Source organism: Saccopteryx bilineata, chromosome 3 (genome assembly GCF_036850765.1).
Source record: "Saccopteryx bilineata isolate mSacBil1 chromosome 3, mSacBil1_pri_phased_curated, whole genome shotgun sequence".
Classification (NCBI taxonomy): domain Eukaryota; kingdom Metazoa; phylum Chordata; class Mammalia; order Chiroptera; family Emballonuridae; genus Saccopteryx; species Saccopteryx bilineata.
In genome coordinates this window covers 109,022,258-109,045,427 of record NC_089492.1, presented here as the reverse complement: position 1 = coordinate 109,045,427, position 23,170 = coordinate 109,022,258, and positions in this window count along the sequence as shown.

The window sequence follows — 23,170 nt, the reverse complement described above, 5'->3', positions numbered from 1 at the left end:
AGTTTGAATCAGCTGGACTAAAACTGATAGAAAATACAAAATAAAAGGAAGAATGCTGACAATTGTACTCAGCTGCAAACATGATCCAAAGGGTGGAGTTAGGAGCAAGTGAGAAATATTCTCTGTGAATAAAACAGGCCCAATTTAGGAACATTTTTTGTTCCCAGAGCAGGAGAAATTGGTGACAAATGTCCAGTTGGATTTCACAATGGATGTGAACTAGTGACTTTTCTGTGCCTCTAATCTCCTCTTAGTTGAACAAAAATGTCCATTGTGATTACCCTATCTCCATCTAATCATTCTGTGTTGTATCTGTTGGGGGTGGGCAGAATAATGTGTCCATTTAGTTTACATATCTTCAGAATGAGAACCATAGTGGTAGAATGTCACTTAAGGACATGAACCAAAGGAATCTGAACTTGATTTACGTAATTCTCATTGTTAAGTCTGAGTGTGATGTTATAATTGAAACAGACATTGGAGGCAATATTACGTTATTTGGAGAAGTGTGTTAATGGGTAGTATGGTGTCCTCCAAAAAATATGTTGAAGTCCATACTACTGATACCTTGGAATGTGACGTTATTTGGAAACAAGGTTTTTGCAGACATAATTAATTAAGATGAGGTTACAGTGGAGGAGCGGGTTGGGCGGGTCCTTAATCCAATATGACTGTTATGTTTTGTGTGTGTGTCTGTGTGTGTGTGTCTATGAGCCTTTCTTTTATTCTTTGATTAATATGTTCACTTTTTTCACCTAGCCCCCAACCCTCTTCCCCTCTGACAGCTGTCAGTCTGTTCTCTGTCTCTGAGTCTGTTTCTATTTCATTTGTTAATTTATTTTGTTCATTAGATTCCACATATAAGTGAAATCATACAGTACTTGTCTTTCTATGGCTTATTTCACTTAGCATAACACTCTCCAGGTTCATCCACAATATTGCAAAAGGTAAAACTTCCTTCTTTTTTATGGCTGAGTAGTATTGCATTGTATAAATATATCATGGCTTTTTTATCCACTCATCTAATGATGGACACTTGGACTGCTTCTATACCTTGGCTATGGTAAACAATGCTGCAATGAACATGAGGGTACATAGATTCTTTCAAATTATTGTTTTGGGTTTCTTTGGATGGATTCCCAAAGGAGGAATTGCTGGGTTACAAGAAAGTCCCACTTTTAATTTTTTGAGGTAAATCCATACTGCTTTCCACAGTGGTTGCCCCACTCTGCATTCCCACCAACAGCAAACGAGGGTTCCCTTTTCTCCACACCCTTGCCAATACTTGTTTCTTGATTTATTACTGAGTGCCATTCTGACAGGTGTAAAGTGATATTTCATTGTAGTTTTAATTTGCATTTTCTAATGATTAGTGATGTTGAACATTTTTTCATATGCGTATTTGCCATCTGTACGTCCTCATAGAAGAAGTATCAATTTAAGCCTTTGCACATTTCTTAACTGAATTTTTTTGTTGTTGTTGCATTTAATAATTTCCTTCTAAGTTTTGGATATTAAGCCTTTAACTGCTGTATCATTGAAAAATACATTCTCTGATTCAGTGGGTTGTCTTTTCATTTTGTTAATGGTTTCCTTTGTTTTGCAAAAACTTTTTAGTTTGATATAATCCAATTTGTTTATTTTTTCTTTATTTCCCCTGTCCCAAGAGACATACAGAAAAAATATTGCTATGAGAAATGTCTGAGATTTTACCTCCTATGTTTTCTTCTTGGAGTTTTATGGTTTCTAGTCTAACATTTAAGTCTTTAATCCATTTTGAGTTTATTCTTATGTATGGTGTAAGAAGGTAGTCTAATTTTATTTTATTTTTTGTAGTATCTGTTCAATTAACCGACATCATTTATTGACTAGATTATTTTAACCCCATTGCATGATTTTGCCTCCTTTATCAAATACTAATTGACTATAAAATGTTTATTTCTGGGTTCTATATTTTGTCCCACTAATTTATATGTTTACTTTTATACCAGTGGTATGCTTTTATGAAGAGAAGAGATACACAATGAGAAAGATGGCTGTGTGATAATGTAGGAAAAGACTAGAATGAAGCATCTACAAGCCAAAAAACACCAAGAATCTCTAGAAGAGGAAATAAAAGATTCTCTTTTACAGGTTTCAGAGTGATGATGGCTCTGTCGTCACCTTGATTTCTTGTCCCAGAACTATAAGACAATAAATTTCTGTTGGTTTAACTCACCCAGTTTGTGGTTCATTTTTATAACTGGCCTAGGAAACTGACATAAGATGCACGTATTTTTGCCTGTGGGAAGGATATAAATAATTTGTGGCCAGAGAGAAAACTATTGTGCAATAGATTTAAAGTGAATCTAATTTTTTTGCCACACCTCTCAATAGGAGGTGTAGTTTATTCTTTCTTCTCCTGAATCTGGCTGATCTTATGATTTTATTTGACCAATAAGATGAGAAGGAAATGACTCTGTTTAACTTGAAAGATTTTACTTTAAAGCGATCTTCAGTTTCTGCTTTTGTGCAATACAAATATTTTCTCTCTTAATATTTTGAGAGAAGCCCAAATCACACAGAGAGACCACATGAAAGTCATGAACTGCCAGCCATTTGAGCAAGCAATCTTGACATTCCAACCAGCCAAAGTTTGGAAAAAGCTGCAGCAGAAGCACCATAAACCTTTATAGGCACTTGAGGGATAATACGTGATTTTTATTATTGTAAGCTACTGAATTTGGGATATTTTGTTATATAGTAATAGCAAACAAATAGCTTCATTTAGTAAGTGCTCTCATTATGTGCCAGATACTGTGCTGCAAACTTTGCATTCATTATCTCATTAAATCTTTACTAAAATGTATATTAAGGCCCTAGCCGGTTGGCTCAGTGGTAGAGAGTGGGCCTGGCATGCAGAAGTCCCGGGTTCGATTCCCAGCCAGGGCACACAGGAGAAGCGCCCATCTGCTTCTCCACCCCTCCCCCTCTCCTTCCTCTCTGTCTCTCTCTTCCCCTCCCGCAGCCAAGGCTCCATTGGAGCAAAGATGGCCCGGGCACTGGGTCTGGCTCCTTGGCCTCTGCCCCAGGTGCTGGAGTAGCTCTGGTCGCGACAGAGCGACGCCCCCTGGTGGGCAGAGCGTCGCCCCTGGTGGGCGTGCGGGGTGGATCCCGGTTGGGCGCATGCGGGAGTCTGTCTGACTGTCTCTCCCCATTTCCAGCTTCAGAAAAATACAAAAAGGAAAGAAAAATGTATATTAAATATTATCGCAACTTTAGAGATGGGGAGATTGAGACTCAGTGAGGTTAAATTAGACTATTTACCAGCTAGAAGGAGACTGAGAAAGGAATCCTGCAGAGATATGTTAAAATCCACAGTTTTAATACTTATCTATTTTAATACAATTTTATTGAATGACCATATGACTTTGTTGAGTCACTGACTGTGAATGTTTTTCTTATAAAACAAAACTGATTAAACTTTTGCTGTCTAATATGCAGGTTTATTTGGATTATTTTAGGCATATATAAAGTACCCTGTGTATCCTAAAATCTGATATACATAAAGTGTGAAACTAGTATTTAAAATCTATATCTTAGCTACAAGTGCAAAGCATAAGAACTCCTATTTTGAACTGGAAATAAAATGTCTCTTACTTTAATATTTTTATGAGTACACTTACTGTTCTTTTAATTTAGTATATATGTTTTGCCATCAGTATTGGTGAGAGGAGCCTCATGTAAGAGCAAAATTATCTTCCTCCTATTTTAAGGGAAAGATAAACTCAGAGGCATTGGAAATGCTTTGTTTGTTTGTTTTTTTCCAATGTCTATTTGTTTGTTGGCAATATCTACTTCAGGTTATATTTTGACCCACTCTTGAGTGTTAACTTTTCTTTGAGCCATACCCCTTTCCTCTCTAGAGCCAAACCACCAGAACTGAAGGCATTTTTGTGGTATTAAAACCTACACTCATACACCCACACAGCCACCTCAGCAGGAGGAAGATGGTAAGGAACATTAATTCAAAGGAGTGAGTGTGTCGGGTAGCCAGCTGACACCTGGTACTAAGGATATGGTTTCTCTGCTTGTTCCCAGGAGACAGATGTTCACTGAAATGTATTCACTGGAAGAGTTTTTTTTGTTGTTTTTTGTTTTTTTCAGGAAGCAGTCAGCTTAAGAAGGCATTGTTTTTTTACAGTTTTCAACTACAGCAATATTAGAAAATACACATATTGAAGGCCAATGTTTTTTCTTAGTAGCTTATGGTGTCATGGTTCAGCTTCATCAAAGTAAAACAGCATCACGTTTTGGACCAAAGAGCTTATAAATTCAGAAGAAACTAGGTAAAATTATACAAATATGTACATATTTGTAGGTACAGATATAGGCATAGGTACAGAAATAGAGAAAATAATATGTATGATAAAATAATCAGAGCCACCTCCTTGTAATAACGGACTCTCACTAATGCATTCTGCTGGCTTCCTTCTTGCACTGGCTCTTCACACTGCTATCCTCTTAATCAAAGCTCTGGCCTCTTGTCTAAGCTCAAGATCAACCTAATCATCACAATGTAGAGAGTCTTGTGCAGTCAAGCTTCAAGTTGACCTTGCTCTAATTCCCTGCACCTATCACCTGTGCTAGCCAAAATGGATTTTTCATTGTCCCTCAAAAAATCATGTATGATGTTACCTATGTGACTTTGCCCCATCACTGTATCCTCACAGTCTGGGATGACCTATTTGCTTCTCTATACTTGTGCAAGGCAAACTGAATTTAAACTCCATAAAGGATGCAATAAATGTTATCTCTTTGGGTGATTTATTTTTCTTCTCTGAAATTCTGTAGCACTCATTGTCTCAACCACTCTCTTGGCATTTTGCCCTGCATTTTTACTTATAATTTTATGTATGGGTCCTGTCATCCAAAAGAGCTTGTCAAGCCTTTAAGAGTAGAAACAACACCTCATAACTCTTTATCTTCATTGCCTAATATAGAAAGCCCCGTGCGTAGTGTGTTCATGATTAATAATTGATGTCAATAATTTTAATAAATTTTAGTTATGCACAGATCATATGTTATGCTTAAGTTTCTGGTCTGTCACAGTCTTGGCATTAGGTGAAGTTTTTATTTATCATCACTATATTTTAACATAGGCAAAGCGATTATAGACATTATGGTCCAAAATAACTTTTCTTATAATAAACTATTAAATAAAAGCCAACAGGAAGAATTTTTGGCTAAACATTAAGAAGATATTTACAAAAGAGAAGAACTTGACTGACTTCAGGCTAGAGGGAAGTGTCTAAAAGAAAGAAACTAGGATTGGAAATGCTATGAAAACAAACCTCTGATTGGTGGAATCCAGGTTTTTCTGTTCTCACCTTACATGTTCCTTCTTCTGAGGTCCTAAGTACTAAAAGGTTTGTGCGATTATTTGTATACATTGAGCTAGAACCCATAGGGAACTGACTGTTTCCTTATTTTGGGGAGACAGATATTTTCCCTGTGTGAATGTTTCAAATACTCTCTTCAAAAACTACATTAGCCAAAAACTTATATACATAACACATAGATACAGACAACCGAGTTAGCAATAGCCAGAGGGTAAAGGGGCGGTAGAGGTAGGTGGAGGAGAACAAAGTGGGGGATGAGGATGAAAAGAGACTTGACTTGGGGTGGAGGGTGCACAATATGGTGTGTAGATGGTGTCATATTGAGTTGTACACATGATTTGACAAAGCATGTCAACCCAATGATTTTTTAAAATTACATAAAATATTCTCTTTCTCTAAGCAACAAAGGCTTAGCTACTTCATTCCATTCTAAAACCCTCATTAGATTATCCATGACTGCCTAACTAAGAACTCCTCAACAAACCACTCAAGGGTGGTAAGAAATACAGAATAATAGTTTTCCAAACGTTTCTATATTTTAATCTGGAGACCCTAAGAATATAGTAGGTTACATAGTAACAGGGAGGTAACATTAGAGTTAGAATTAAGATTGGTAGTCAGCAGATCTTGAGATGGAAAATTGACCCTGGGTTATCTGTGTAGGACCATTGTAATCACAGAAATAGTTATAAGTGGAAGAGACCGGCAGAGGAGAGAGAACCAGAGCTACGGCAGCATGGGAAGACTCAGCCCAATGTTGCTGTCTTTGAGGTTGGGAGGAATAGTCCCATGAGTCAAGACATGGAAGCAGACCATCAGGACTATATTCTCTATCATAGCACTTTAGACAACTACTGTCTCCATCATTCTCTAGAAGAAATGTAGCCAGGCCAATGCACTAATTTTAGTGCATTGGATCCCAATTCTTACTTCTAATCTCCAGAACTGTTAGAGAATAAATTTGTATTATTTTAAGCCACTAACTTTGTGGTAATCTGTTATAGCAGCAATAGGAAACTAACACAGGTGGTGATTTCTTTGATAGTTTGAATAGTCTCCTAATTATGGGAAGAGGAAAGATTCTTAACTCCTGTTTCACAGAAAGTTTTTACAGATTAGCATTTTCTACTTAAATTCCAGTTTCTCATTCTAGTCTTAATGCTTTCAGCTCTTTAATATTCTTTCACATCCATTATCTCTCTAAAATCTCATGTCATGACTGCCCAATTGCTATTACATGATTATCTTCATTGAACTGATAAGGAAATCTAGAGGTTCAATAATTCATGTTTATAACACAGTGGAAGAGACACAGTACAGTCTAAAACTGAAAAGCAGAGAAATCAAACAAACATCTGGAGTCTCAAATATTATTTGCTCATTATTTCTAAGTCACTTCAGAATGAATATATAACCTTTTATCTTTTTACATCCATTGTATAATTATTCCCAGAATTAATGTGATGAGTTACATTGAAAAGATATGCAAGAAATTATTTCTGTAAATAATCTTTAAAGATAGAAAGGGAGATGAGTAAATTGTCATGATCTGCAGTAATTAATATTAGAAGTCATAGAAGGGCCATCCCATTTGCCTCTTAAACCATACTTTTTTGCTAATTTCTTATCCATCATGCCATAGGCTCACCAACTTTCTTCCTGTGATTTGACACGCTGAGCTTGTTCCCACCTCAGTGCTTATGCACTTAACATTTCTTTTGTCCAGAATGCTGTCATCCAGATTTTTTTCATTTCTAACTTTATCTTATCATTTAGCTTAGATTTCTCCATTTGGAGTTTTTCTGATTACCCAATCTGGAGTGAACAGTACTTCCTGTTTTCTTCTTAGCACTTTTATTTTTATGTCTCCTCCTGTTTGCTAAATGGAAACTTTATGGGAAGCAAGAGACATGTCTATGCTGTTATTCTCAATACATAGAATATAGCCAGGAAAACAGTAAGTCCCTGTTAAAGGAATGTATAGTTGCTAAATATTCTTGATATCTCTGGTACTATCATTAGATCTGACAAACTGAACTGATGAGCAGGGCTCTTAGGAATGATGACAGGGCCAGACATTAGTTGTGATTCTCCCTACCAAAAGTTCATCTGACTTAAGGTATGTAAAATTGGAATTGCTTAATAATAAATAGGCAGTGAAATTGAGCTTGGACAATAGAAATAGGGACCTCATTCATTTCATGCTGTTTTTTATGTCATACACTGAACATTTAAAGGAAAAAAATAATAATGTTTGTGATATCAAGCACAAACATGATGGATGTTGCTTCAGATGACACTGAACTAAGGACAAAAGAGTCTTTGCATTTGTTCATGGCAATTTACCATTATCTACTACATGAACTGCTGTCATAGGTGAATGATGTTATGATTCATAGGTTATATAGTCTTCACCTCAGAATAATTTAAAAATAATAACTTCCTTTAACTTGTAAAATAAGACATCTGTTTGAAGAGAAGTCATAAGCTACAATTATTTAGAGAAGAAAATATACCAATAACACATCCCTAGTGATAACTGTTATCATTTTGATGTACACTTGATAATATTTACTCTGTATTTATGTTACATTCATGTAAAAATACATTTATTTATACAAAATATGTAATAAGTGCCTGATAGTTTTTTTGAATAAATAAATGAAGAAAGGAAAGAATAGCTGATTATGATGGCTTTAATCTGCAAATAAGAATATAGGTAGTTTCAAAGATTGGTCATTTGTTCTATTTAAACTGTTGCTAACATTTTACTAAATTATTCTTCTCATTTTAATTTTATTTGGCTACTTCTAAAAGTCATAGGCTTTTAATTTATCAGACTAGTTCCAATTAAATGCAGAAGGTCTCAAGACTCAACCTAGAAAGAATGAAACCTCTTAAAATATGACAAATAATAAAGCTGGATTTCTTGTCTTCAGATATATTCTAAAGAAAGTATATACTTAACATTTTTAAAAAACTTAATAGATGCAATAAACATTTGACAAAAAATCAACATTCATGATACATGCTCTCAATAAGCTAAGAATGAAAGTGAATTTCTTCAAAATAAAATAGGGTGTCTAAAACTTAGAACTAACATCAAAATTAATGGTGAAACACTTAAAATCTTTCCGTAGAATGTGCATGTTGTACACCCACAGTATGGCAATTAAAAATTGGGAAGGATAGCATGTTTTCAAAGAACCCGCTGAGGAATGAGAGGTCCCACACTCAGTTTCCCAGCCCAGGGCACCAGTGCCTGGAAGAGGAGTTTCCATAATATCTGTGTGAAAACCAGTGGGGATTGTGTACCAGAGAGACAAGGGCTGTAGGAGATGAAGGCACATTGCTCTTAAAGGGCCAGTACACAGTCTCAATTCCTCACAAACTCATTCACCTAAGCCCCAGCACAGGGTCAGCAGCTCAGGAAGCACCAGAGACACATGAGGAGGCACTAAATTGACTAACATCAGGGTGATGGCTCGAGGAGCAAGCATCAGAGCAATACTTGAAAGAGACAAAGTACATGAGAGGAACCATTGTTCCTTTGTTGAGCTCTCCTTCCACCTAGCCAACCTAGTGCAGTGAGCTCCAAATCTGTGCTCTCCGTTAATTATTCACCTGCCCTGGTGATTCCCTGAGATGCCTCTTCACTACTTGACTTGCTTGCCTGAGCCAAAGCCTCTTCCACTGGCTTCCCACACTTCTAGCCTGCCTTGGCTTGTGCTGCAAACATTCCCAAAGTCTCTCCCAGAGGTCCACAAACCCCAAACAAACAGGGGTCAATATTGGCATGCCTTGTTGCTCTTGCTAAGCCACCTCCAACCAAGTACAAGTGGTGACCAGGACATTTTGGGGGGGGTGTGTGGAAATTTATTAGCTGATTTTCAACTTTATATGGAAATACAAATAACTTGTATAGCCAAAATAAACTTGAAAATAAAGATCAAAGTTGGAGGATCTATGCTAGCTGATTTTAAGATTTATTATACAACTACATTAATTAAGCTACCATGTCATTGATGTAAAAATAGACAAACAGATAAATGGAACAGAATGGAGAGACCAAAAATAAACTCCCAGACATCTTTTTTGACAAAATTGTGAAAACAACCAATGAAAGAAAGAAAGTAAAGTCTCTTCAACAAATGGTACTGAAACAACTGCATATCCATATCCATATGATGTTTACCTTGCACTATACAAAAAAATTAATTTGAGATGGACCAATGACAGAAAAGATGTTAAAAGTATTGCTACTCTGAAAGAGAACGTAAGAGCACACTTTCAAGATATGTGGTTAAGAAATGTTTTATAAATAAAATACAAATATCTAGAAGAAAAAATTAATTGATGAAATGATAACTTGATAAAAATTTTAAAGTTTCTCCTCATCAAAACAAAATGCCATTAACAAAGGAATAAACCAGTCACCGACTAAAAAAAAGTATTCACAATATATATAACTAACAACTCATTTACAGAATATGCAAATAACTGCTACAAATCAACAATAATCCAATTACAATGAGCAAAGGGCTTGGACAGACCCTTCATGCGAGAAGATTTACAAGTAGCCAATAAGCATACAGAAACGCTCAACATGGTTTCTTATCTGAGAAATAAATATTAAAATAACAAAGAAATGTCACTGCACACTTTCCAGAGCAAATAATATTTAAGTGACTGTGACTGTTAAAACCAAATTTTTAAAAAGATATGGAATAACAAGAACTCTCATACAGTGCTGAAAGAGAATAAAATAATAGTCATATTAGAGACTTTTAATATTTTCCTGTAAAATTAAACATGCACAAATGTTATGATCTTGCAATCTACTCTTAGCTATTTACCTAAGAGAAACATAAACATATGTTCACAAAAACCCTGTTACACATTTGTTCATAGCAGCTTTAATCATAGTAACAAAGAAAAGAAAAAAACTCCAAATGTTCATCTACAGGTAAATGTATAAACAAACAGTGCTATTTTTGTACAAAGAAACACTTTTCACAGAGACAGACATACAATAATAAGGAGAATCTCAAAAATATTCTACTGTTAGGAATCAGATACAAAAGACTACATATTGAAGTATCTTTATACATAAAATTTTAAAATAGGCAAATTAATTTATGGTATTAGAAATAAGAACAATGATTGCCTCTGGGTGCAGGGAAGAGATTGAATAGTAAGGTACATGATGGATATTATGAGAGGTGATGAAAAAATTCTCTATCTTGATCAAGATAAGAATTTAAGGATTTGTAAAAACTCATCAAACTGTACATTTAGAATGAAGGCATTATTCTATATTTAAATTATACCTCAATTTATAAGGAATTAAAAATGGGGGCAGTATTTCAATGAAGAGGCTCAAATTGCTTCTACTTGATACATTTCAAGACAATTGATGGATTTTTAAGTCATCAGTCTATGGACTGTAAATGAACAATATATTTCAAGTAGTTGAATATATTGCTTTCATCTGTATGAAATGCTTTGAGTACAAATAACAGAAAACTTATGAAGGAGTTTGTTAACAATCAAGTAGGGTTAATCATTCCAGGTTTGATTCAACTTAAAATTTCAGACTCTGTCCTTTCTAAACTATGATTGTTATCCTTCTAGGTACTCACATAAAAAAATATGGATAAGGAGCAAAAACTTTCCTACAATTTTTATTTTTATCAGGAAAAGGAAGTCCTCAGGAAATAAAAAAATATTTTATATCTCATTGGCTAGAAGATCTTTACCAATTTCTAGACCAATTGCAAGTTAAGTAGAATAGGATTATTGTGACTGAATCATCATTTAGGCCTGAATATGATCAGCCATTCCTTCTGCCCTTTTTGAAATCAGACATTTTCTCATACAACCCATCAATTCAGGGTTCATTTCTTAGGGAAGATTTTTTAAGAAAAGAATAGTTGTTGGTTGACAATGGACAATGTTTCTTAACTTTTGCTAAAGTTAGATATTTATTTTCTACCGCTGCTATTTTTTTCCTAAATGGAAGGAGTTTAACTGATATAACCTCTCTCTGCTTTCTGACCTGTTTTGCATCCTGTCCCTTGTGGCATGAAGTGATTTAGTTGTTGGGTAAATGTGGGAAGAGTTAACAAGCAGAAATGAGTAAGCTTCTTTTTAGTGGAATTAACTAAAGGGAGCACATGCCCTGCTGTTCCACCACAGGAAGTCTCTGTCTCAGTGGGGGAGGGGTGTGAGAATAGGAAGTTCTCCAGTTTGGGAGTTCAGTATTAGAAGGCCCATTATGCTCTGACACTCAAGCAAATTTTTCTAACTCTGCATTTATAAGCAATAAAGTTGATAGCTACCCTCTATGATAATATTCATTGTGTTTAAAACCTGAGTGAGAGGAAGAAACTGTTTATAAAGTCTCCTAAGGGGCTTCAACATTTGGTATATTGAGGCATCAAGAACTAAAAAAGGAGGAGGATTTTTTGGAGGAAAAGTGTATTAGAGAAGATTTTTTTTTTCTTTTCTCTTTTGTATTTTTCTGAAGCTGGAAACGGGGAGAGACAGGCAGACAGACTCCCGCATGCGCCCGAAGGGGATCCACCCGGCATGCCCACCAGGGGCGACGCTCTGCCCACCAGGGGGCGATGCTCTGCCCCTCCAGGGTGTCTCTCTGCCGCGACCAGAGCCACTCTAGCGCCTGGGGCAGAGGCCAAGGAGCCATCCCCAGCGCCTGGGCCATCTTTTGCTCCAATGGAGCCTTGGCTGCGGGAGGGGAAGAGAGAGACAGAGAAGAAGGAGGGGGGGGTGGAGAAGCAAATGGGCGCTTCTCCTATGTGTCCTGGCCGGGAATCGAACCCGGGTCCCCCGCACGCCAGGCCGACGCTCTACCGCTGAGCCAACCGGCCAGGGTGTAGAGAAGATTTTGATATAATCATGACTATATCTTTGGACCTTAAGCTTTTATGTATCACCATAGTGTTCTGACCTTAAAGGGTTTTAGAGGCTTCTTATCAATTTGTAGTTGTTACAACTTGGCCTAATATTGCTGGCTAGACTAAGTCTGGCTAATTTTTATAAGGATGTGCAGATCTTACGCGAGGACACAAGAAGGTCTGGCAAGAGCAGCAGAGAGTCCAAGTAGAAGTATATGGCTCATATGGATGTCTTCAATGAAAGTACACGAGAATTACAAAATTGATTAGGCAAAGCTTCTTAACTCTGCTGCAGGTAGCCTGGATGGGCTTCTAACAGGTATGTGTGACCACAGTTTAATTCATATACTGGGCTTTTCCTAACAGACAAATCTGTGACAAAAATTTATATTATACAAAAAAGAGAATCTTTATATGTGTCCTTGGTATTGGTGAATATACAATATTTGTTGCATTTAGACACTAAGGAATCCAAATTCCCATAGTTCTATGATTCAGTTCACAGAATCTAATTTAAAGTCTTAGTACCAGGAATAGATAGGCATTACCGAATGACACTTCCAGTTTATATTATACATTCAGAACTAAGGAGAAACTGTTGGAAGAGTTAATCTTATCTTTAAGGCAACTTTTTAACATTCACAAGAATGAATATTTCCAAAACATTAATGTATGTATTTGAAGATGATTGAATTATTATAGGTGGTATGCTTCTACCCGGAAAGAACATTTCACAGAATATAAAATTAAAAAGTAGAAGAAAGATAGTATCTAGAGAAAAACAAAGCAGAAATATTGCTCTATTTTAATTCCCTAAATCAGGGGTCATCAAATGACAGCTAATAGGCCAAATCAGGCTGCCAGCTATTTTTTTTAAAGGTATCATTGGAAGACAGCCATACCCATTAGGCTAAGATAAGTTTCTTCCACAATGGCAGAGCTGAGTAGTTGTGACAGAGATTGTATGGCTCATTGACTTTTTACAGAAATGTTTGCCAAGCCCTCCTAGAAGAGAACAATGATACTCCACCTGAGTTTACATCAGAATGACCTGGAGGACTGGTTAACATGCAGATTGATAGGCTTCATCTACAAAGTTTCTGGTTCAGAGATTTCCACCAGGCCCATAATTTGCATTTCTAGAAAATTCCCAGTGATACTGATGCTGGGAACCATGCTTTGAGAGCCCATTATACTACACACAAGCTTCAGAAGCAATTTCTATAATTGTAGAGGGTGATTTGCAATTAAATCAAATGTGGAGATATAGTGAAAGCTTTAGGACTAAGTATCTCAAGAAGTAGTGACAATAACTAAAAAGTAAACAACATAATAGAAAATAAAAATAAATAAATAAATAAAGCAGTATGTCTTTAGAGTTCACTTTTATCAAAATGCCAGGATTTAAAAAATCATGTAGCTCCAAGAGGAAGCAGACATTAAGAAATTTCAGAAATATATACTACATGAGAAAGGATTTTCCCATCCATATCTTTACCCCAAATATGGTATATGCGTTGAGACAAAATGAGTCACATTCTGGTAGATTTTTCCTAATTCACTTTGTTTGTGTGTTTTTTTATTTGAGGGGAGGGTTTCCAAGTTATCCCATTTAAAGGGATGGCACACATTTGTAAATTGCTCTGGTACAACTTCCAGAAAGGGTAAATGTAAGGCCAATATTCATGCAATGCATTGGTGACTCCAAAGAGTCGTCTGTGGACTATGGGGACGCCAGCCTATTAGGCTACTTTCCAGCAACCACTGTCTCCCAGGATGCACCTGTCACACACACTGGGCTAAGTCAGCCTCCTGGGTGGGGCTGGGCAGGGTGGGGGGCAGTGGCAGGGAGGGGTTGGTTGCATCTGTCTCAAGTTGGGTACAAGATCACCTGGTTATTGGATGGCTTTCACTTACCCTCTCCTTCAGGCCCTGAGTGTCGTTTTTGTGATGGGCAATTTGTGCAGGTGCATTAGTGACTGATTAGCATCAGTTTCCAAGTGTGACATAGACTCGGTTACCTTCAGTTGCTTTTCCCATCCCTGAGCTCTGGTTCCTCCACATTCTCAAGGAAAATTTGGCAGCCACCTTCATCCACAGCTTCATTGGTTTCTCAGCGTGCTCCCTCTGTCATGAGATTGGCAAAGACAATAGGGGGTAAAGTCCTTAAAAGACACAGCATCACAGTGAGAGTTGGAGGACATGGACAAGCCCTGATGGGGCCCCCATTAAGGGCGGTTGGTGCTGGTTGGTGGCACACTGAAACAGGATCCAATAGCAGATGGCAGACAATTCACACCTGACGAACCAGGAAACGCAGGCTGCTGTCCACAGGGAGCACCTGACCTCTTTCCAATTATCTTTATGTTCCCAATTTGGGATCATAGCCATTTTGGCATCGACCAGTCACTGGCATTTCAGCATGACTGAAAGTGTGAAAACCTCCACCTTTCTTCCAGATAGTCTTTGCAACACTAATTGCTGACTACCTCGTGCTTCGTTTGCTGGACATAGCAGCTCTAGGGTCTGGGCGAGGCTCCTTTTCTCCAGTGATTGTGGGTGTCACTCTTCTTCAGTCATGTCATGTATGCCCATTCGCTGGTGGGGATGTTGACTATTGAAATATATCAGGGAACTGACATGGCAATTTGTGAACCCAAAGGAACTACACCCCTTTTCTGAGAATGCTTAAACACACACACACACATACACACACACACACACACATTTCATAGAGCCAAGATTTGGGTGAAAAATCTGGGGTTTGGATTTTTAAAATTGGAGTTTTGGAGTCTATACACAAAAGGGCAAAGTAATTTGAGTCCAAATATCAAGGCCTTGAAACTTTAATAGTTGGGGATTTTAACTTGCAAGGGGATTTAACCGTTGTCTCTTGGAATCTGATAATGAGAGTGTTTTGTATTTACATATGGATGTCACTCTGTTATGGATATATTTTTATTATTGGAATGTGTTTAATGTTTCAGAATTTCTGGAATGCTATGTAGATAGTGTGGCTTGTTGTAATTTGGGGTGGCAAAATATCGGCAATGGATTTTTACTGCTGGGTACAGGGTGGCCTTGGAACTGATCCAGATCATACATTCTTCCCATAGATTTTAGCAAAATCCAGTGACTACACGTGGCCCCAGATTTCCGAAGAGCAGTGGTTAGTATTGAAGAGGCAGCCTAATGAAGGGAAAGGCAGTGTTTCCTTGGTAGACCACTGGTCCCCGCGCCCAAAGGGGACAGTCCTGTTTCACTATATATAGGCTTTATTCAAAAAGCTTACTGGGTTTTCAAGAAAAAAGGGAAGGCATTCTCACTCTTCATGTTTCCTGCCTATAAAAGAGACTCATAATCTGCCTGTTCCTTTCCTCACTGCAACTCAGAGGCAGTGCAGTGACAAATCTGATTAGTAAAACAAGGAAGAAGAAAATGGACTTACCTATCTGCTCAACTCAGAGGTACTCCTTCATTTTAGAACTAAAGTTGTCCAATAAGAACACAACTTGTTTGGTTTTCCCAGAGATAGGTTCTATTCCCTCTGACCATGAGGGACACAGGGGTGGATAAATTTGCCTAATTCTGGGGTTCAGTCTGAGGAGTTCATTTAGTCCTCACAATTAAGCTATGGCCTCTGTATGCCAGTTTTTCTTCAAAATATGTTTAGAAACTAGCTGGTAAAGAAGGATACTAATATAAGGAGGAGAGATCCTTCCTCAGAAACTCTTAACAGCTTTTACTGCTTATCACATTAATTTTTTTTACATACAAGCAACAATTTTTCTATAATAAGCTGATGGATTAAAAGGCTGTTAAAACAACAAAAACAAGTCTGTGGGTTACACCCCCCCCCCCGTGGAAATTTAAAAACTTTTTTTTCCACAAAAAGTGAATGTCGGCATCACTTTGAAAATAGGTGTGTACATTTATTTGCATTAAATAAATTATTCATTTGCTAATATTGTGGAATTGTTTTGTAGCATGAGAGTAAAAGAAAGCCAAAATACTCTTTAGCCCTTGCACTGTACATTGTAGCATAAGAAAATTGTTTTCTCAGGAAATATTTAATAAACAGGCTCTTTTTCAATCCCAAAGGTATTATAGTAAGCAACAAAATAAAACTCAATAACAAAAATCTTTGAATTTATGTCGATTCTTTGTCATCATCTTTAATAGTATATAGGTTTCAATTTCTAAGCACATGGAATATGGTTTGGCTGGATTGAATGTTATTATTTTTATTTCCTTTACTAAGCTTCAAGTATGCTGCTATTCTTTTTCTTTCATTTTGGTCAATTTTGTTCACTCACTCATAGTCAGAGTTCTTTCCAGAGCTTGAAAACACCCCTGTAGAGTGTTTGACCCCATGTAACCCTATCTCCATGGAGCCTCGGCTGTTCCTTCATTCTAAACTCACTGATTTTTTTCTTCCTAAACAGCACCATTGTTCAGTTACTATTTGTACCATTCAGTTTATTATTTATTTAATATTTTCATTTCTATTTTGATATACAGTGGGTGTATACCATAAGTCTAAAGGTAACTGCAGACTTCTTGAGATAAGCACCAATTTAACACTTTGTGCTTCACTCAAAGTATTGTTTTGCAACTTGTAGGTAATCAAATACTTTTGAATGTACCCAATTTTCATAACTGAAAAAGATCATATTGCACAAAGATAAAAAAAAAAAACATTTTTGGAGCTTCTACTAATGGCAGAAAACAAATCATAATGTGTTTACTTTCTAAAATCTATATTATATTTATAGCATAAATTATGCCTAAAATATAGACAATTTACAAATAATTTTAGATATTATTTTTTATGTATCTGATATTATTAAGCTCTATTTAGAGCCACAACTTTTTCTTGTTGTGTACTCTTTGGCTTTTATTTATAAAATCAACTTTTTTAGGTATAATTAGCATATAAAAGTGCTTTCATTTATGAGTATATTTCAGTAAGTTTTGATTTATAACTTATGCAACAATCACTACACTCAAGATATAGAACTTTTTCCCTTGTAGCACAAACTATTTGTGCATGTGTGCATTTATATTTAGTTTTAAATTATAATAGTGTGTCATAAAAGTAACATTTTCAGTCTATTGTTTATTTTGAGGGATTTAAGACTATATCTTTGTGTAATTTTATTTTGGAGCCAATCACTCTTGGGATTACAATATGCATACTTAAAGTTTTCAGAGTCTACTTAGAATTAATTTTTTACCATTTTAACTGGAATGTAGATACTTTAATACCATGTAAGTCTCTTTACTCTTCTTCCTTGTAAATTCTAGTTGTCATTCATTACATCCATGTACAGTGGACATGCCGCCCCCCACCACACACACACACACAGTGATACAATTTTTGTTTCTGCTATCATGTATATTTTAAAGAATTTAATGTTGGGAATGGAGTAGGTTAGATATATACCCATTTGTCTAGCATTTTGGCTGCTTTGTCTTTATTTAAAAAGTCCAGATTCTCTTCCAGTATCATTCATGTTACTTTTGCCCAGAGAACTTATTTTAGCATTTCTTTTAGACTAGATATGCTGGTGAAAACTTTCATACTTTTTCTTCCTTTATTTTTGTCCTTAATCCTAAAGAATGTTTACACTGGATATATTATTTTACATTGATCGTTCTTTTATTTTAGCATGTTAAAAGTGTTCCATTACTTTCTGGTCTCTATAGTTCCCTCTAAGAAATTAAAATCATTGAAAGACTTGTTCTCTTATATATTATCAATTTTTTGCCTGTTTTAAAGATTTTTTTTTGGTCTTTGGTTTTAATTATTAGTATATCTGGGTGTGTAGACTTTAAATTTTTCCTGGTTGGGCTTTGCTGATTTTTTTTCTTTGACAGAGACAGAGAGAGAGAGAGTCAAAGAGAAGGACAGACAGATAGGAGACAGGAAGGGAAAGAGATAAGAAGCATCAATTTGTCATTGCGTCACCTTAGTTGTTCATTGATTGCTTTCTCATATGTGCCTTGACTGGGGGGCTACAGCAGACCGAGCGACCTCTTGCTGAAGCCAGCAACCATGGGATCTTCTCTATGATCCCATGTTCAAGCTGGATGTGCCTGTGCTCAAGCCAGTGACCCAGGGTTTCGAACCTGGGTTCTCCACATCCTAGTCTGATGCTCTGTCCACTGCACCACTGCGTGGTCAGGCTGCTGAGCCTCTTGAATCTCTAAATTTATGCCTTTGACCAATTTGGGATTATTTCTGCCTTTATTTCTTCAATATATTTCTATACCACACTCTTTATTCTAGACTTCTGGGACCTGTGTGACACTGAATTTAGATTTTGTTCTATTGTCTCATGGATACCTCTGTGGATTTTGTTAGTTTGCTTAAAATTTTTCTTGTTCATATTAGATAATTTGTATTGATCTATCCTCAAGTGGACTGACTCATCAGATTTACCAGTGAATTTATCCCATGAATATTTTTATTTTCTTTTTTACATTTTTCAATTATAAAACTTCCAGTTCTAAAATGGTTATTTTTTTAATATCTCTTATTAACCTGTAGAGACTTTCTGTATTTCCATTTTTTCAAGACAGTGTGCCCTTAGTTCATACAGAATCATTAGGAGAGATGCTTTAAAGTCTTTGTCTCATAAGTCCAACATCTGGATTAATTCAGGGCTGGCTTTTGTCAAATTTTTTTTCCCTCAAGAGTTTATTAAATCCTCTTGGTTCCTTGTTCATTGATGACTTTTTTAAATTGTATCCTGAATATTTAAATATTATATTATGAGATGCGGATCTTTTTTGTAGCCTGTTGAGAATACAGTTGTTATTTCTACAGTAGATAGTTAATCCAGTTAGGTTTTGGCAAGAAATTCCAAACTATATTCTGTGAACACTGATTTCTTTTTTTTAATTTTATTTATTCATTTTTAGAGAGGAGAGAGACAGAGAGGGAGAGAGAGGAGAGAGAGAAAGAAGGGGGGGAGGAGCTGGAAGCATCAACTCCCATATGTGCCTTGACCAGGCAAGCCCAGGGTTTCGAACCAGCAACCTCAGCATTTCCAGGTCGACACTTTATCCACTGCACCACCACAGGTCAGGCTTGAACACTGATTTCAACATTAGTTTTTCTTCATATCTTGGCAGTGCTATTTGTACTTATCTGCAAATGTATGCACTCAGGGTCCACTCTTTGATGTTAGTGGTGATCTGTCTCATAGTTCTTTCTGAGTGCTTCAGTATACATCTGAAAGTCAGATCCATGCACATGCAGCTCAGGGGTGAGCCCAAGAGTTTACACACAATTTTAGGGGATCCCCTTCTCAAGCTTCCTCTCCTCTCTTCTTTTCTGAACATTCTCCAGCACTGATCTACTTCTCACTTCTTGGTTTTGAGCTATAACACTGGCAATTTAGTGTTTCCACTCTGCTATGCATTTCCTTCAACAGTAGCCAATGAGAAAAGGAAAACACTGTGATTTTCTTTATTCTCTATGGTCCCTTTTCCCATTCCTCAGACCAGACAGAGAGGGGACGCCCTTTGTGCTGCACTCTGTAGAGCTTGGAGATGTGCACTGCCACTGAGGGTAGGCTGAAATACAGGACAAACAGAAATGTACAAACTCACCACCAGATCATTTATACTTTGAGTTCTAAATTTCTTCTCCAATTTTCCTTCCTTATTGCATTTCAGAGTCCTTAGACTATATAGAGTAAAACAGACAGAGTGGTTTGTGCTTGCTCTATCTTAGCCAGAACTGGAATGTTCATAATTTTAAAATAAGGTTTATGCCTTTTTTTTAAAACCTGGTTGCTATGAAATCTTCCTTTTATGTCTGAATTAAGTTATTTTAAAAAGAAACTTCTCTTGCCTGACCAGGCAGTGGCGCAGTGGATAGAGCATCAAACTGGGATGTGGAAGGACCCAGGTTCGAGACCCTGAGGTTGCCAGCTTGAGCACGGGCTCATCTGGCTTGAGCAAAAAGCTCACCAGCTTGGACCCATGGTTGCTGGCTCCAGCAAGGGGTTACTTGATCTGCTGAAGGCCTGCAGTCAAGGTACATATGAGAAAGCAATCAATGCACAACTAAGGTGTCACAATGAAAAACTGATGATTGATGCTTCTCATCTCTCTCCATTTCTGGCTGTCTGTCCCTATCTATCCCTTTCTCTGACTCTCTCTCTGTCCCTATAAAAAAAAAAAAAAAAAAAAAAGAAGAGAGCAGCCCAAGATGGCTGACATGCAGGATCGGATGTCGGATGAGGAGAAGATGATTCTGGATCACCTATAGCTCCAAGAAGGTTGCTGAGGGCCAGTCAAAAGCGGTGACTCCCACTGGTCTTTGCTAGTTTCCGGCCTGTGAGTTCCAGGGCCGGTACATCCAGCGGCCAGATACAGAGCATCAGCTCAAGACCTAACAACCATAGTTGAAGTGGTATCTTAAGGAAAGGCTCCTGACCCAGCTAAGGCAAAGAAAACATTGTCACAAACAGCAAAAAGAGCAGTAGCAGCAGACAAATAGCCCACAGCGGATTACAAACAGCTGAAGCCATCCCAGGAAGATTTAGAAATTACACAACTGAAGGCTGGAGTCAGACAACACCAACCCTATACTCAGCTACACAAACAACATATTTGAAGGAGCAGTCTATATAGAGAGAAAATGGGAAGACAGGAAAGTGCAATTCAAATGAATCAACTAGAGGAATCCCCAGAAAAAGAATTGAATGAGATGGAAATAACTAAGATGCGGATGTAGAGTTTAGAATAATGATTGTGGGGATGCTCAAGGATCTTAGAGCAACCATAGACAGACAACATGAGCACCTAAACAATGAGATATCTGGCATCAAAAAGGACATTGAAATAATAAAAAAGGATCAGACAGAAATGATAAACACAATATCAGAAATGAAGACTACACTACAAGGAATGAAAAGCAGATGGGATAAAAAAGAGGATCGAATCAGCAATTTAGAGGACAAGATAAGCAAAAGCACGGAAGCAGAACAGCAAAAGAAAAAGAGGATCAAAATGTCTGAGAAAACTCTAAGAGAGCTCTGTTACAATAGGAAGAGAAACAACATCTGCATCAGAGGGGTTCCTGAAGGAGAAGAGAAAGAACAAGGGATAGAGAACCTGATTGAAGAAATCATAGCTGAAAATGTCCCAAAATTGATGCAGGAAAAAGTCACACAAGTTCAAGAAGCACAGAGAATCCCATTAAAAAAGGAACCCAAATAAACCTAAATGAAGACATATCATAATTAAAAAACCAAAGCTAAGAAATAAAGAAAGAATACTAAAAGCTGCAAGAGAAAAGCAGTCAATCACCTACAAAGGAGACCCCAAAAGGATGACATCCAACTTCTCAACAAAAACACTTGAGGTGAGAAGGGAAAATAGAAGGAGAAATAAAAAGCTTCCCGTACAAAAAAAAAAAAAAAAAAAACCCTCAAGAAATTTATTACAACCAAACTAATGATGTAAGAAATGTTAACAGTTTGTTGTAAACGGAACAAGGGGGGGGGGTGGGGAATCTAGTAAAGAGGAATGTAGATTTAAGATTTTAGAAATGCATCCAAATTGAAAAATAATAAATAAAACTATCATTATTTGCTGATGATATGATACTGTACATAGAAAACCCTAAAGTCTCAGTAAAAAAACTACTGGACCTAATAAATGAATTCAGCAAGGTGGCAGGATATAAAATTAGTATTCAAAAAACAGTGGCATTTTTATACACCAACAATGAAATGTCTGAAAGAGAAATTAAGAAAACAATCCCCTTTACTACTGCAACAACAACAAAGAAAGTACCTAGCTGTAAATTTATTCAAGGAGGGTAAAGACTTGTATTCAGAAAATTATAAAACATTGATAAGAGAAATCAAGGAACATAATTGAATCAAAAATGGGCAAAAGAAATGAATAGACACTTCAAAGAGGACATTCAGATGGCCAATAGGCAAAAGAAAAATGTTCAACATCACTAATCATTAGAGAAATGCAAATTAAAACCACAATGAGATATCACCTCACACCAGTCAGAATGACACATTAACAAAACAAAACAAAACATAATAAGTGCTGGTGAGGATGTGGAGTAAAGGCAATCCTCCTGCACTGCTGGTGGGAATGCAGACTGGTGCAACCACTGTGGAAAATGATACGGAGATTCCTCAAAAAATTAAAAATGGAACTGCCTTTTGACCCAGCCATCCCACTTTTAGGAATATATACTAAGAACACCAAATCACTGATTCAAAAGAAGAAATGCACCCCCATGTTTATGGCAGCATTGTTTACAATAATGAAGATCTGGATACAGCCCAAGTGTCCTTCAGTGGACGAGTGGATTAAAAAGCTGTACTACATATACACATAGAGTACTATGGGGCCATGAAAATGAAGAAAATACTACCATTTGCAACAACATGGATGGACCTGGAAACTATTATGTTAAGTGACATAAGCCAGACAAGAAATAAAAATATCATATGACTTCACTCATATGAGGAATCCAATGAACAATGTGAACTGAGGAACAGAATAGAGGCAGAGGAGGGATCAAAGGGACCAGTGGGAAAGCAGACAGATGGAAAGGGGATGAGAGGATGAGATCAGAGAAGGGAAAGAGCTTGGTGAAATTATATATACATAACAGCGTTACAGAGAGCAGAAGAGCAAATCCTGGAGAAAAGCGGAGAGGGTGTTAGGGGGAGGGGGCAAGAAGGATGTTGAGGGGAATTCGGGGGTGCGAGAGGATGTGTTCGGTGGGACACTTGAATCGATGTAAACACAATAAATTTAAATCAATAAAAAATAAGAAATCAAAAAAAAAAAAGAAACTTCTTTTCTTTCCCATGGACCATC